Raw genomic sequence first — 11,511 nt, forward strand, 5'->3', positions numbered from 1 at the left:
CTTTTTATTATTTTAGGTAATGTATTATTTATTTTTTGCACTAATATCAATATACAATATCCTTTTCAGATTTTCACAATGGACGCAGACAACGTTGGTACAGTTACATCCAAATGCGAGTTTGTGTCTGAAATGAGGTGGCAACAAACACAAAAAGGAAAAAGAGAAAAAATCAAAAGGCCTCAAACAAAAAAGATGATGCAAAACCACCCGTCCAGCTCCGCCATCTACAGGATCACATGAAGGAAAAAAAGATCTATTTGGTGGAAACATTTTGAAAAAACTGAAGTTGTTGATGTTGCTGAATGTATACATTGTCATAGAAGGATCGGTTGTGCAAGCATAAATGGGACTACACATTTGAAAACCACGTTATTGGTTGCAAACAAAATCCGCAAAACATAGATAAAAAACAAAAACTCATTGACCTTGAGTCCAAAACACCTATTAGTGACGATGGTTCTATTGAAACTACTACAATTCCTAGGTTGTGGGAGTTCAACCCAGAAGTTATCAGGAGGGCACTTGCTAGAATGTTGATAGTTGACGAGCTGCCATTTTCTTTTGTTGAGCATGAAGGTTTTCGTTATTTTTGTAAGGTGATGAATGTCCATTTTAATGTCCCATCACGTTCTACCGCTACACAAGATTGCTATAGTACTTTCATCGAGGAAAGGAAAAAGTTGTCGAATATTTTTGCAAATTTGTCTTCCAGAGTATGTCTTACCACAAATACTTGGACATCAGGACAAAATTTAAGTTATATGTGTTTGACTGCACACTTTATAGACGACAATTGGCAGTTACATAATTTTTTTTTTAATTTTTGTCCAATAGTTGGTCATGCTGGGGTCCTAATTGGTAGATCGGTCGAAAAATGCTTGATAGAATGGAACCTAAAAAACATTTTGCCATAACGGTTGATAATGCTAGTTCAAATGATTTAGCTATTAATCATTTAAAAAAGGTTTTTAATCATTGGGAAAATGGTGTTTTGAAGGGATCTTTTTTGCATATGAGATGTGCGGCTCATATCCTAAATTTGGTTGTTAAAGATGGCCTAGATGATGTGAATTTATCAATAAAGAAAATCCGTACAATTGTGAAATATGTCAGGTCATCTCCGACGAGGCTCCAAAAATTTAAAGCATGCATTGAAGAGGAGAAAATCGAAAGCAAGAGTGTTGTGTCTATGGATGTCGATACACGTTGGAATTCAATTTTTTTGATGCTTAAGAGTGCTTTGAAATTTAAGAAAACATTCTCAAACTTGCTTCCGAAAGATTCAAATCTAACTATCTAAGAAAGAATTCAATGGTTTCATGGGTTAGTTTGGGATAAATGAGTATTTTTTGGTTAAAAAGCCAATAAGGATTTAGGTAGTTTAATAATTTTCTCATAAAAGATTGTATTTAGTTAGATTGTATATTAAAAGATAGAGAAATTAATTCTTAAATATACGAATGTTTGTTTCACATCAATTAATTTTTCATTTTTTTTAATATAATAATATTTTTATATAATATGAACCGGGTATTTTTTTAAATAACTTAATATTTTTAAATCAATCCCTTATAGTCTTATAAAAGTTGCAATTAATACATTTTATTTATTAAACTTTTAATATATACTATCATCAATGTATTAATTGGATAATAAAAATATTAATATTTTTGTTATTTTAAACCTATTTTGTTATATAATCGAGGGGTAAAAGTCACCTAAATTTATGTTTATTTATTTTAAAGTGATGTGATTTCTAATTAGCGGTGTTATTCGGTCGGTTTTTTGGATTTTTGTTTTAATCGGTTTTATCGGTTTTTTTATATCTGAAAACTAACCATAACTAAACCAAATAAAGTTCGGTTAATTGGTTTTGGTTAATTCGGTTAAGGTTTATTTTGCTCGGTTTACCGGTTAAATCGAATAAAATTTCACATTTAACAATAAATATTAAACTAAAAAAAATTTACTAAACTTTTAACAAATGAAAAAAATACACTAATGCATATTACAACTTTAAAAATCAATATATTAATAACTTTATTACAACTTTGTTACAATTTTATTTGTCTAAAACAACATGTTCACTAGTACGATTTGTGGCCAAAAACTTCTCATTACATCTAGTCGTTTTTTATACGGAGTAGCCCATCCTGTTGCACAAGCATACCTGAAATGATGTCACTATGGCGAAATAGTAGGCATCAGGCATCCTCCATCCAATGTAACTTTGACGTAATGATTATTATTAACATATCCAATTGCTCTTACAACATGTTGATACCACATCGATGGAATAAACCGAAGTGGTAGGTATGTATGACTTCCCGTGTGATAGTTAAAACATGTAGTATTACATTATATCTTGAAGCAATGAGGATACACATACAACATTATCACCCAATCTATTAAGTCTTTATGAAAATTGAACACCTGAAAATGATATAATAATCAATAGCTAGCAATATTCTAGATGACAACCTTACTACATATATATATATATATCAATGAACTTAAAATTTATACCATGTTGGTTTGAAAACTTGAGTCATTGATGAAGTAACTACTTTCTTTCTCGTTTTCATTTTCGTCGCCTTCATATACGTTTGTATCAACACTATTCGTCTACACAAAACACATGTTAGTAGTTACAACTTATAAAAAACAATTTAAAAAAAACGCTTATATAAAAATACGTCATAATTCGTTTGATCATTGAATTGAAAATACTCTTCACAACCTTCATATGCTTTTGTATGAACATTATTCGTCTACACGAAACACAACTACAAGTTACAACTTATAAAAAATAAAATAAAAAATAAAAACAGTTATATAAAAGTACCCCATAGTTCATTTGATCGTTGAATTGAAAAATACTCTTCACAACCTTCATATGTGTTTACATGAACATTGTTCGTCTACACGAAACACACGGTACAGGTTACAACCTACAAAAAAATAAAATAAATAAATAACAGTTGTATAAAAATACCTCATAATTCGGTTGATCGTTGAATTGAAAATACTTTTCCCAATCCGCCACTACTTAAATGATATAAAAACCTTGTGTTTATAACTTTTTTTGAGGAAAACTTCTACTTTAGTAAGTATTTTTAAGGGATAATGACTCGAAAGGGTAATGAACTTTTGATTTTGTTCACATTTAGTCACTAAACTTTTTCTCATTATCTATTTGCCACTGAACTATTAAAACTGTTTATATTTGTAACGCCCGACTCTCAGGTAATAATTTAGGGCGTTAATTTTCATAAATTGCTAGGTCTACTCGACGAGTTGGATGCCCTGACTCGTCGAGTAGAAGCGGATTGGGCCACGTGTTTAAGCGACCTACTCGCTGAGTCCAAGATAGGACTCGACGAGTAGGAGCTGAAGGATGAAACCCTAATTTTCGGGGTTTTGCACCCTATTTAAAGGATCATAAGCCTCCTTCAGCCCCCTTACAGCCTCTTGAGAGTCCAGCAAACCCTAATCCGTGTGTGTGCTTCATTCTTGTGTGTTTTAAGCTTTGGAAGGTGGATCTTTGTAAGAAGAGCTTGGAGAGCAAGTGGCTAGAAGCAAGGAATGTGTGGGGATCGGTTATCTACCTCAGTTAGCATCTTTTGGAAGGTATCAAGTCGTTATCTTGACCTCATTTCATTCTAGATCTCATTTGGTTAAAGATTAGGGCTTTTCTAGCTAATAAAAGCTATTCTTGGGTATGAGCTAAGATCTGAAGTTGTAACTTCAGATCTGAACTATCTTTGGTCTCTAAGTCCATAAAACTCTCAGCTTTAGCAAGTATGAACCTCTCCTTAAGTGTGAAACTCCATTTCAAGCTTGGTTTTGACATTATAAGACTTTAGAGCCTTGCATGCACGTAAAGTTTGCAACTTTACGTGATAAGAATGTATTGGGAAGTTGGATCTGCAATATGGAACCTTATAATGGCTTAAAAAACATCTGAATGGATATTGGACTGAAGGGATTCGGCGAGTCCGATGAAGATTGTCGTGCAAGGACTTCTGCATGGACTCGACGAGTCAGTGGGGTGACTCGGCGAGTCAACTTGGGTTTTCCCGAAGTATGGACACGCTTGAACTCGGCGAGTTACAGGAAACTCGACGAGTCACTGGGGAGTTTTCACGACTACTCGAGTTCTGGAAGGACTCGACGAGTCAGTGACTGCACTCGATGAGTCGGGTCAACATGGATTTTTTACCTTGATCGTTGACTTTGACTTTGGCCAAGGGTTGTCTATTTGAATTCTGGGGCATTTTGGGAAGTTGGAAAGTTATGAGTTTGGATCTTTGGTGGTTATAGGTGTTGGAGTTTGGGGCAGTGTTTCAGGAGCGCGTTTTCCTGGTTCAGTTCGGCATTGCAAGGTGAGTTATCCTCACTGTACTCAAGGGTCTAAGGCACCAAGTCCGGCCCTTTGATTTGTTATTGGAATTATTATTGTTTTGATATGTTAGCTCGGTATCCTGGTAGATGGGATGGTTATATGCTAGTATGATCTGTTAGATTAGTATCCGGGTAGATGGGATGGTTATATGTTAGTATGATTTGTTAGATCGGTATCCTGGTAGATCGGATGTGGTTATGCTTAGTGACCTATAGTTGGTCTGACTGTCTGCATGCTAGTTGTTATGCCAGTTAGGTAGATATGTAGGACTACCTGTGTTGTTATGTGATTATCTGTATGCGCATTGGTTGTGTTATATGTTGACATATTATGAGGGGTGGGTTGAGGTGATACTGCTCCGTGCGGTAACCAACAAACCTGGGATCATTCCATATACGGGCTGAGGGAGACTCGTACTGTGGGCTCGGGAGCATTCCAGATACGAGCTGAGGGAGACTCGTACTATAGGCTCGGTGGCAATCCATATGTGAGCTATGGGCCCGTAAGGCAATCCAGACTCACACTGTGGGCCCAGGGGTAATCCAGTCTGTAAAGCTGTGGACCCAATACATGTTGTATTTGTATATGTGATACGTGAAGTGTATCGGTATGTTGGCATTCTAACCCGATGGTTGAGGGCCTAGGGTATTCCATCCTGACGGATGATTGGACCCATAGTATGCTGTTTATTATTGTATGTGTATTGTTGTGTGTATGGGTATTTTGGGGGTAACTCACTAAGCCTTCGAGCTTACATTTTCAGTTATTTGTTTCAGGTTCAGCGGATGACCGCGGGAAGGTGAAGGCGTGACCGTACACTTCCTCGATTGATGATTATGATTTCTGGGAACTCTGATGTTTAAACTATTTTGAAAACAAATTGTAATAACTGAATGCTTTTAAATGATTTAAAAAGTTTTAAATTGACTAGAATTTTATGGATGTTACAAGTTGGTATCAGAGCCTTGGTTTGAGTGAATTGGAGGAACACTCGTGTGAATCCAGTCTCAAATCAAGGAAGGATTTTCAAAATGATTTTTAAATGGTTTTCAAAATAAGTAAAGGAGGATGCAAGTATACGATCAGCCGGAGCCAGTAAGTAGACCCCAAAATTGTTGGATAAGGTGTGTAAGTCCATAACTATTTCTGGTATGTACTTGACCCGGTTAGCATGGTCTATTTGGGTTGCATGGCATTGCAATACTTGGATAGACCAAAATGAGAGAAAGGACACTTAAGGTATATTAATATATTATAAGTTCTAATATATTAATAATATTATTTAATTAGTATTGATCAAAGAATTAATTTGGAATTAATTAAGTGATCAAAAAGAGACTAATTAAATATATGGGGTGATTGTGTAAATCATCTATTCTTGTATAGTGGGCTAATGATCCATGGTTTGTATGGATTGGGTTAAAACCCATAAGGTGCTCCATGGATAGTCCATGGAGGTTACAAACCCATGGATCATGGAATATGGAAAGCCATGACAATTAGGGTTTACATGGTGTAACCCTACTTGTGTCACAACTATATAAAGACCCCTAGTCTAGCAAAATCGGGACTACTACTTGTACAAGATAGAGGGCAATCCAATTTTGAGGTTTAATGAAACTTCTCTCAAGGTTATTCCAAGTGTTGTAGTGTTGTGTAAGACATTTGAGGCATCACACTTGAGGTGCTAGGCTCACAAGGTTCTCAAGGAATCCAAACTACAAAAGGTATGTTCTTCTTCTAGCATTTATGTTTACAAGTTCCCCATGCTATGCTAGATAGGTTAAGAACCTTGGAAAATCAATTTTGCATGTATCATAGTAAAACATAGATCCAAGGTTTCTAGGGTTGCATGTATACCTTATGAGTGTTAGAATGCTCAAAACCCTCCAGCAGTCCCGCACTCCTTCCACACCTCCAATAATAAAATATCTTCGATAAATCCTGCAATTAAGCTCGAAAGACTGGAAAACACCCGGTAAAGGAGAAAAATAACAAAAAGAGAAAATATGCATGAAGATTAACTAAAATGAGATGGTTTTGACTAAAAATAAACTATGAAAAGAAGTAATAAAAATGAAACTATCAGGAACCCTGGCAAGGCTCACTGGACTGCGGTAAAGAACATTCTCAAGTACCTGAGGAGGACTAAGGACTGGGTCCTTACCCTCGGTGGGAGTGATGAATTGAGAGTATTAGGGTATAGTGATGCTAGCTTCCAGACTGATGGGGATAATTTCCGCTCTCAGTCAGGCTGGGTCTTTACCTTAAACGGAGGAGCAATTTCTTGGAAAAGTTCCAAATAGGAGATAGTGGCTGATTCAACTTGCGAATCAGAGTATATAAGGGCAAGCGAGGCAGCAAAGGAGGCTATATGGCTAAAGAACTTCATTTGAGACCTTGGGGTTGTACCAGCTATAAAGGAGCCTATGGAGATTTTCTGTGATAGTGAAAGTGCAGTTGCCTTAGCCAAGGAACCAAGGGATCACGGGAGATCCAGACACATCGACAGAAAATACCATTTCATCAGACGTCGAATAGAAGAAGGACTCCTCGTGGCAAAGAGGGTATCATCGGATGAGAACCCAGCAGATCCCCTCACGAAGGGACTGAGTAGGGTTAAGCATCTCCAGCATGCGAGGCGCATAGGGCTGAAGGATGATATTAGTTTTAGTAGTTAGATAGCTTTGAAATGTGTAAAGTGTAATTGACATTTGATGATGAATAAAAGTTGTTGTTTATTTATGAGTAAAGTGTTGCTATCTTTTGTCAATCGTTTACTATCGTTTCATTTTGCATGTTTTGACTTCCAGAATAATTATGTTTTGTTATTTCATATTATTCAAATTCTCCACAGTCGGTCATATGTAGGAAGTAGATATGAATCAAGACTGTCATGAGTTGGCTTGTAGATGTCCAAGGTACTGGACATAGCAAAGTGTTGCTACAACACTCATGAGTGCTCATAAGTTCTGAGTACTGGATTCAACCCACGCTCGCTGGTATCACTTCATGGAATTTATCTTGAGTGATCGCGAGACGGTAATATCATATAAGTCTTCAAACCTAGAGATATGACTTGTTGCCTATGATTTGGTTATACATTGATTGTACGAAAACACATTGGTAACTCGATGTTATAAAACGTGCCTTTGTGTATGATTCAACAAGTAGTAGAAGAAGCATATGAGTCGAAGTTTATTTGATACTTGATGCAAAATTGTGAAAAAACTCAGTTTTTCTATACTCTGCAGCATGAACTCGCCGAGTCCATGGGGGGACTCGACGAGTCCATGACCAAATTCATCCTACTCGTCGAGTAGATTCGTGCACTCGACGAGTAGGAGCCCATGAATGTAGATTTTCGAGTTTTGTTGCTGGAAATGGACTAGAAACATTACCCTAAACTGTTTTGGTGTTATAAAACTTGTTTTAGATGGTGTAATGGTTATGCTAATCCATTTTCAATAGCTATTATCAAAATTTCAAGTGTTATATGGTTTATTTATGAATCTTGAAATTGTTGATATGAACATTCATGAACTTATGAGTTTAAAAGATCATAGGAATTATTTGTAACTTGCTTGTTAGTTTAATTCTTGATCATTATGTGTTTTAATGGAATTCATAATTTGTCCTCAAGTTATGGATTACCAAAAGTCACTCTTTTAAAGTCCATTATTAAACACATAGGTTACATAAAATGAAAAGTCTCTCATTTTATTAATCCATTAACTCATAAGTTATGAAAGATGAAAAGTTTTGAAAGTTACAAAACTTGCCCTCAAGTTTTGGAACATGTAAAGTCACTTTAAAAACTTTAGTTCCAACCCCTATAATTTTAAAAGTTAAAATTCAACCCTTATACTTTATAATATTATAAGTTAATAATATATATATATATATATATATATATATATATATATATATATATATATATATGAGAACAAGTCGTTTTACCGTTAGTAGGCCTCATTCACGAAGCCGGTCTATAAGGAGGGTATAAGGTTGTTGCCTATAAAATGGCAGCTTAATGGGTGTCCACTCTCATCCACCGCTTCCTTGACTGGTGGAGGGACGTTAGCCGAACGGGTAGGACAAGGACTTTAAATCCTCATTAAAAGTATGATGAAAAATAAAGTAACTAACTGTTTTTATAAATTCCCAATCTTAGTTACTTTAGGAAAATGTGAATAAGGTGCTAACCCATGAAATTACACTTTGCACTTTGATTAAGTCGTTAGTGGAGCGTGTGTGGTTAACCGGCACACTAACCTGGACTTAACAAGGTAGGCAAAGGGTAACTTAATGTTTATCATAGTATCGATGGAGCGCGTGTGGTTAACCGACACATCGATTGAGGGGTAAATATTAAGGGTACCAAGTAATTTGCATGGTTACTTCACACCTTGTTTTGTGATCCTCGGCATCCCAGACCCAAAACCTGAAGGGCACACTCGAGATTTAAACATGCCATTGAAAAGTTCAATGAATCTCAAAGAATCTAGGAGTTTCAAAACCTAGATTAAAACCTAATAATCTATTTCGTTTTTCACTGTGGAAATTGGTGAATCGTCATTCACCTACCTTCAAATATTTTATAGCTTGGATTACGGCATCCCTCTTCTAAGTTATAAAATATTGTGTTGGATCCTAGCCTTAATATTACATTTGGGTGTCTTATTAAGGACTATCTTTATATCTAATCTAAACTTGTCTTTTCTTCTTTTCAGATGTCTTCCAACAATGTTTCTTTTGGCTCAAACCCTACCGGCTCCTTTTCTCTCATGAACCTTTGTGGGAGAGTCATCTTTGATGGATCCAACTTTATGGATTGGATCAGGAACATCAGGATGGTCACTCGGTATGAGGACAAAGAATATGTCCTCGACAAGGAGCTTAAAGAACTTGAGTCGTCTGCTACTCCTGAGGAGATCGCTGAATATCAGGCACATGAAAGAGATGATACCAAAGTGGCATGTATCATGTTGGCCACTATGACAGTCGAGCTCCAAAAGTCCTATGAGGACTACTATCCTTTTGAGATGCACCAGGATTTGATGGACCGCTACCATCAGAGTGCTCTTCAAGAGCGATATGAAATCATCTCCTCCATGATAACAACCCGAATGAAGGATGGTGAACCCATCACGGGCCACATGCAGAAAATGCAAAGGTATGTGGACCGTTTGCTGAAACTGAATGTGAACTTCCCAGAGGAGTTGGCAATTGATATCATTTTGCACTCTTTACCTTCGTGTTATGATCAATTCTGCATGCTATACGACATGAACAAGGAGGAAGTTACACTCAGCAAACTTCAATGACTTTTGAAGACCGCGGAAAGTGGTCTTAAAGGTAAGTCGGTTGTTACTACTCCTACTCCTACCGCGGCCCCTGTCTTGGCAATCAAGCAAGGCAAAGGAAAGAAGAGGAAGAGCCCTTCGAAGGGCACCAAGGGAAATTCCCTTGATAGCTCCTCTTCAAGTGGAACCAAGAAAGGTTTCGTCACTCCTTCTGCTAATCCTATAGAGGCTGAATGCTTCTATTGCAATCAAAAGTCGCACTGGAAGTGAAACTGCCCAAAGTACCAGCAAGATGTTAAGGATGGGAAAGTAAAACCCAACCATGCAGGTATATACACTATATTGTCTAATAACTCACCCTATTCTAATTCTTGGGTCCTTGATACAGGTTGTGGTATTCACATATGTTATGATTTGCAGGGACTAAGAAGAAGTGAGAATGTGGAGCATGGGAAGATAAACTTGATCATGGGAAATAGGAAAGTTACACCTGTCACCAAGATTGGAGTTTATTCTTTGTTGCTAAGTAGTGGGTTAACATTAGATTTGAATAAATGTTGTTATTCGCCTGAAATGGCAAGAAATATTATTTCCTTTCATGGTTTGTACAAACAAGGTTTTACCTTTTCGTTTGATAATGAAAGTGGTGGTATTAATGCTTTCTTTAATAATGTTCTTTATTTTAAAGCATTACCTTGTGATGGTGTGTATGAAACTGTGTCGGTTGTAGATAACCTAGGAAATAATGTGTTGTGTATCGATTCTTCCACTAGTTTGGATAAAGCATCATTATGGCATTGTCGTCTTGGACATGTAAGCAAGAAACGCATAGGCCAACTCCAAAAGGATGGAGTCTTGGAGTCATTTGACCTAAAATCAGATGATAGTTGTGAATCTTGATTGCTTGGGAAAATGACAAAGTCACCCTTTACTGGTACTTGTGCTAGGGGTGAGGGTTTGTTGGACCTCATACATACCGATGTGTGTGGACCCTTCAGAACCGCCACAAGAGATGCTAACCGCTTCTATGTGACTTTTACTGATGATTTTAGTATATATGGATATGTCTACTTAATCAAGCATAAGTAAGAGACCTTTGAAAGATTCAAAGAGTTCAAACAGGAAGTGGAGAATCAGTTGGGCATGAATATTAAGATGCTTCGATCCGATCGAGGTGGTGAGTATCTTAGTACAAAGTTCCTTGACTATCTTAAGGAAAGTGGGATTATCTCACAATTGACACCTCCCAGGACACCACAGCTTAATGGTGTGGCTGAGAGGCGCAATCGAACCTTTTTGGATATGGTTCGTTCCATGATGAGTCGATCTTCGCTACCAATCTCATTCTGGGGGTATGCGTTAGAGACTGCCGCCCATATCCTTAATCTAGTCCCTACAAAGAAGGTTGCCAAAACACCTCATGAGATGTGGACCAGAAAAGTTCCCAATCTAGACCACATCAAGATTCGGGGTTGCGAGGCTTCTGTGAGGCGTGAGTCTCACGATAAGCTCGAACCTCGAAGTGAGAGGTGTATTTTCATCGGCTACCCACAAAGATCCTTTGGTTACCTCTTCTACAGACCTAGTGATAATGTGGTCTTTGTAGCAAGGAGAGGAGTCTTTCGAGAGAGAGAATTCATGAGCCAAGGAAACAGTGGGAGGCAAATTGACCTTGAAGAAATTCAAGAGTCAAGTGGTGAAGGAACCTCAAACCCTAGCAATCAACCTGAGGAGGAAACTCCTATTGATCCGACAGAAGAGTCTGTACCTTTGAGGTGTTCCACAAGAGTTAGGAAT

Source organism: Lactuca virosa, chromosome 5, assembly GCF_052849685.1.
Source record: "Lactuca virosa cultivar CGN04683 chromosome 5, Lactuca_virosa_CGN04683_v6, whole genome shotgun sequence".
Lineage (NCBI taxonomy): Eukaryota > Viridiplantae > Streptophyta > Magnoliopsida > Asterales > Asteraceae > Lactuca > Lactuca virosa.